The sequence below is a fragment of the Myodes glareolus genome, chromosome 8 (assembly GCF_982192425.1).
Source record: "Myodes glareolus chromosome 8, mMyoGla1.1, whole genome shotgun sequence".
Taxonomy (NCBI): domain Eukaryota; kingdom Metazoa; phylum Chordata; class Mammalia; order Rodentia; family Cricetidae; genus Myodes; species Myodes glareolus.
The window spans coordinates 34,232,836-34,238,776 of NC_142033.1; positions in this window are offsets into that span (position 1 = coordinate 34,232,836).

Below are 5,941 nucleotides of genomic sequence, written 5' to 3' on the forward strand. Positions count from 1 at the left end.
TACCTAAAGGATTCAAGTCAACACGACACAGAGACACCTGCACACAGGGTTTACTGCTACAGCACTGTGTACAATAGATAACTCATGGCGCCAACCAAGTGTCCATCAACGAGGAATCAACACAGAAAATGGGGTACATACATACTAGGGGCGGCGGTACAAGCCTGTAACCTCAGTGCATGGGAAGGAGAGGCAGGCGAATCATGAGCTCAGGGTCATTCTTGGCTAAAGTGAACTGAAGGCAAGCCTGGGCTACAGACCCTGTCAAAACACAAATGAGGCATATATATAGAACAGAATTTTTGACATCTGTAAAGAACAAAGTTAGGTCGTTTTTAGAAAAATGGATGTAACCGGATCTGATCATATTAAGTGAACAAAACCAGTCTCAGAAAGACAGACACGAGGTTTCTTTAATTTGCTTCCTATATTTTTGTGCTAATAGACTCATCAAATCATATGGGTACATGACATGAAAATATAAGAAAAGCTGTCTAGAGGAACAAAGGAGCCGGACAAGAGGGCAGAGTAAGGGAGCCAAGGCTGTCCTCGGACTACACATCACACTTGTGTGAAAGTGTCCTCCAACACAGCACAGACTGCAACCACATCTGATGCAAAACAGAAGAGTGTCATTGGTACCATGAACTGCCATGCAACACACCTCCAACTGCACCCAGGAGCCACAGGCACTAAATTCCATCTGTTTTGCTGGTGACAATGATAGCATTCCTAAATCATCGCATGTCAGATTTAAGGTTCTGTGTGGAAAATTTCTTACATTTTTTTTAACTTTTCTAAGGAGGTGAATTCCAGCTCAGTGTTCATAGTAATGAAGTGACATCGGAAAACTCTAAACTGAATATTATCTTTAGTTACATGGAGTTTTTAATGGGATACTAGCCCGAAAGCTACACCAATCAGAGAAAGTGTTGTTGGACAGCACTGCTGTTCACCAGGCCCAAAAACCTAACTCTGGGCAGGTCTCAACACCTGCATGGTAAAACTCAAAGTTGAATCCCAAGGCACAGGGCACTGCCATGGCTACTATCAACTCACAAGAAAACCCAGGAAGTCACACTGATTGTATCTTTTATGTCAACTGAGCACAGGCTAGAATCATCCATTTTAGTACCGAGAACCTTAAAAATGATTCAAGCTGACACAGTTATCATTACCTGCCAGGAACTGTTTCAGTGGCCTTATATGTACTAACTCATGTATCCTGACGATTATCTTGTATAATAGGCTCACCTGTAATACGTCCATCCTACACAGTTGAAGAAACTGAGGCACAGATGGAAACATTTTGTCTAAGAACCACAGTAAAATGAATGGCAGAATCCAGGCCCTTTCTATGTCCCAGTACCAACTCTTCACCTCTGACCTGTAACTGTGAGCTGCGTGACCTGGGTCCTGGGAACCGAACTTGGGTCTTCAACAAGAACAGTATGTGCTCTTGACCTCTGAGTCATGTCTCAGCCCTGAAACGCAGTCTTTTGGGTTAACTAGCTTAATAAATAAGTATCTAATGAGATCCAAAATTCAGTTCTTCTGTTTTTGTTTTTTCTTGAGATAGAGCCTCACGATGCAGCCAAAGCTAGCCTTGAATTCACGACTACTCTGCCAGCATGGTCTCCTGGGAGTTGAGATTACAAGCATTCATCATCACTTTGGGCTTTCCAGAGTTTAGTCTCTTACATTCTCTTTGGTTTCAGTGCTGGTACACTTAGAAGGAAATTGCAAATGTCATTGCCTTCATTCCTAAATACTTAAGCATGCAATTTTATAAAAAAGTATAATGTACATAATGAAAATAAATACGACCATGCCTAAAGAGCCATCATCATTTTAATGAGTTTTATAGCATTTACGAGCAATATTCAAGCAATATTCCACTTTGCATCATGGTTCCCCAAATATCACAACTATTTAAAGCAGAGAAATTAGGATCAAATGGAGACAGTGGGTTGCATCAGATTGTTGTCACTTAATGCTATTTTTAAGATTTGTTTTATTTGTGAATTGCGTGTGTATGTGTGTGTGTATACTTGAAGGTGCCCTGGGATACCTACTCACTCTCTGGAGCTGGAGTTACAGGCAGTTGGGAGCCACCTAATGTGGATGCTAGGATTAGAACATCCTCAGGAAGAGCAGTAAGTGCTCCCAACTGCTAAACCAGCTCTCCAGCTCCGCCCTATCATTCTTTCCCTGTGAAAAGGTCACTGTTTCTATGGTGGCAATTCACTGAGGGCTCAGGAGTTGTCCCTGGAGAGCCTCACCTTCGGGCTCTGCTCTTGGCTTGGCCATGTGCGCATCTGGACCTCATTATCCACCTTTCAGGGAGCCTTTCCAAACCTAATAGAGAAAGAAAACAAAGTTGTGTCTACAGGGCACAATCAATCTATACAGGGACTGATAAAATGGGCCTTATTGAAACTAAAAAATGGCTCTTCTACAAAGATACTCTCAAGAGAATGAATTGACAGGATAGGAAGAAAAATATTTGCGAGTCACATCTGATAAAGGAGCATTATTTTTAAAAGATTTACCAAAAGCCAGATTAAAGCATGGTGATACATGCTTTAATCCCAGCACTCAGGAAGCAAAGGCAGGAAGATCTCTATGAACTGTAATCAGCCTGGGTTACATAGAGAGTTCCATGCTAGTCAGGGCTACATAACGAGTCACTGTGTCAAAAAAAAAAAAATTAAAACTTTGGTGGCATATGCCTTTAATCTCAGAACTCCGGAGGCAGAGACAGATGGCTCTCTGTGAGTTCGAGGTCAACATGGTCTACAGAGCAAGTTCCAGGACAGCCACAACTACACAAAGAAACCCTGTCTCGAAAAACCAAGAACCAATTTGGGACAGAGTATTCCATGGTTAGGAGCTTGCTCAGCACATGGGAGAGCCTGGTTCTCCTATCCTTTAAAAGGATAAAAAGGAGAAAAGTCTTGACTAGACAGCTCTCTGGAGAACACAAACAGATGGGAAGTAAGTGTGTGATGCAATACTCCACCTCCTGTGTCTTCAGGGAGTCAAAAGTCAAACAGCGAGATGCTAGTGGACGCATTAGCAAAGCCAGAACTCACAACAATGACAACATCAAATGCTGCCAAAGATGTGATTCGAAAGGAACGCCATGCATCATGGGCGGAAATGTAACAGTTCAGACACTCTGACTTCTCTCGAAGTTTGACAGAGCCAGCAGTCTTGTTTCTTTGTGTTCACCCAAAAGAAACAAGACTGCATCTTGCATCCATGTCAGAGCTACAAAGATGTTTCTAGCACATTCACTCCAAGCTAGAGTGATTATGATGATCTTCAGCAAGCAGGTGATGAATCAATGAACTGGGTACATCTAGATAAGGGATTACCACTCAGGATGTGCGTGCATGTGTGTGTGTGTGTGTGTGAGAGAGAGAGAGAGAGAGACAGACAGACAGACAGACAGACAGACAGCTGTGTTTGTGTGTGAACTATTGAGGAAAACACCTGGCATTGATCCCTGACCTCTTCCTTCTCCAGATGTACATGCAAAAGCATGTGTGTATACATGATCATATAAACACATAAAGATGGAAGCAGAAAGGGAGGGAGGGAGGGAGGAAGGAAGGAAGAAAAAGGAGCAAAGGACTGTCTATTGTAAAGAACCTGAATTTACAGCCCAAACCCATTTAAAATGGCCAGATTCGGTAGTGGGTATCAGTCTGTGATCCCCATTTATCATTCAGATAAAGGAGCATTGAGAGAAGTCAAGAATGAATTATTGGGCATTCTGGGAAAGATCAATCAGTCGATCAAATCTACAAACCAGGAAAGCATCCTGGGTGCGGGGGAGGGGGAGGGAGAGTCTGTGAAGGGTAGAAAGGAGAACACACAGCGGCTGATGACTAAGGAACACGCTTCAGTCATCTCTGGAGCTAACTCATCTGAGGAACTCTTGTGCGAATAGCAAGTCTCTGCGACGAGGCCCAAAATAACAGCTGCAGTGAATGCCATCCCGAGAGGACTGGGGGCCGTGGCAGGAGCCGGCTTCATGAAGCAGACTCCACCATGCAGAACTAAATTCCTGTTTTTGTCTTCAAGGCTTTGTGACATAAAGTGGGACTGTGGCACGCGCTCTGATTGGAGCACCCGGTCTAGCCACATTGAGGCATAGCAAAGCAGGGCTTAGTTGCCCCGGCAACCAGCAATACAGGATCCGTGAATCATCAGTCCGACTTGTTCCTGACTTGCAGTCATGAAAGACTTTCAAATCTTCAAAGACTCGAGTGCTCCATAAATGCTCAGGATACAGTCCTGCAGAGAAAGCCCTTATTCAACATAGCCAAATACAAAATGTTCCTACAGCATTACTGAAGAGGACTCGGTAACCAAAAGACACTCCCAGTATCCCATGTATTAAATAGTCTCAGTCTCTACCATGTTCACTAGGATAGTAAGGACAACAATGTTTTTATGTCTCTAAAGGAAATGGCATGTAAAGGAAATGGCATGTTCCGAGGCCCTACGCAGAAATTCAATCTCAAAAAAATGGAGTCTCTTTTGGGTGGTGGAGGCATACCCCTTTAATCCCAGCACTCATGTGAAGGCCCAAAAATGTGAGCCTATTCCACCTTGTCCAAAGGTCAGAGAGTTTTGGCTTCTTCAAAGCTGTTGACAATAACTGTGGCTACACGCCTTGACTTAGGGTGTGGTTACTTCGTGGTTTGGACATTAAGATGACCCATAGAGGTAAATCCACTCCACCCTGACCAATGATCAGAAAAGCATATTTCTGTTCCTTCTTTTGAAATAGGAGGTTTGACCTAGAGAGTGGCTGCTTCAGGATGCAGTCTAGGGCGGGTTCACTGCCTAAACAACAGAATGCTTTTCTCAGGAAGTAATGGCTTGATGTCTCAAAGCATTGAAGCAAGTAACTGTTCTGGTTGTCCTTTGTATCATGTTAAAGCAGTCTTTTGCCTTTTCCCCCCTGTTGTATTGGGGTATAAAAGTGTATGGAAAATTAAACACAGGCAGACTCAGAACTCAGAACCAAGAACTAAGTGTGTAAGAGTCACTGAGCTGCCCTCCTGGTCCTATCCTACATCTCTTTGATTCTTTCTTATCCCTATTCCTCCTTCCTAACTTTTCTAATCCTCACGCTCCTATCCTGGGATGTACAGACCCTCTGTGGCTAGGACCGTGGTAGAAGTCACCCCAAAACTGTGACTCCCAGCATATGGCAACCCAACAGCGCAGCTTATGAGATGAGGCAGCCCAATGTGGCGTTGCCCACAACACACTTGTAAGAGGCAGGCAAATCTATGAGTTTGAGGTCAGCCTGGTCTACAATGTGAGTTCTAGGACAATCAAGTCTACACAAAGAACCCTGTTTCTAGGGGAAGGTGGGGGTGGGAAGAACAACAACCAAAAAAAAAAAAAAAGATTGAGGTAACAGGGAGGTATAACAGACATTTTCATAATACCCAAAGAGGAGGAGTCAGGATGGGGATCACTGAGGACTGGATAGGGTGACAAAAGAGTCTAGAAAATTCCTACTAGAAGTAAAACTTATGACCAGGCAGATGACGCAGCAGACAAAAGCCCTTGCCAGTAAGCCTCATGACCTGAGTTCAATCCCCAGAACCCATGTAACACAGCCTGATGTGGCAATGGGTTTCCTATCCCAGCACTTCTACAGGGATGTGGGAGGTCAGTGTATCAGAAGATTGAGGGCCAACCAGCTTGGAAACGAGAGAGACTCTGCCTCAAAAATAATATGGAAAGAGAAAATCAGCTCCCCAAAATTGTCCTCTGACCTATACACGCATACCATAGCACACACATGCATGCGCATGCATGTGCACACACGTAATAATAATAATAATAAATAAAAATTGTTTTTAATTCTTTAAAGTAAGAGCAGGTTCCCCGCCACCACCAACAGTTGGGT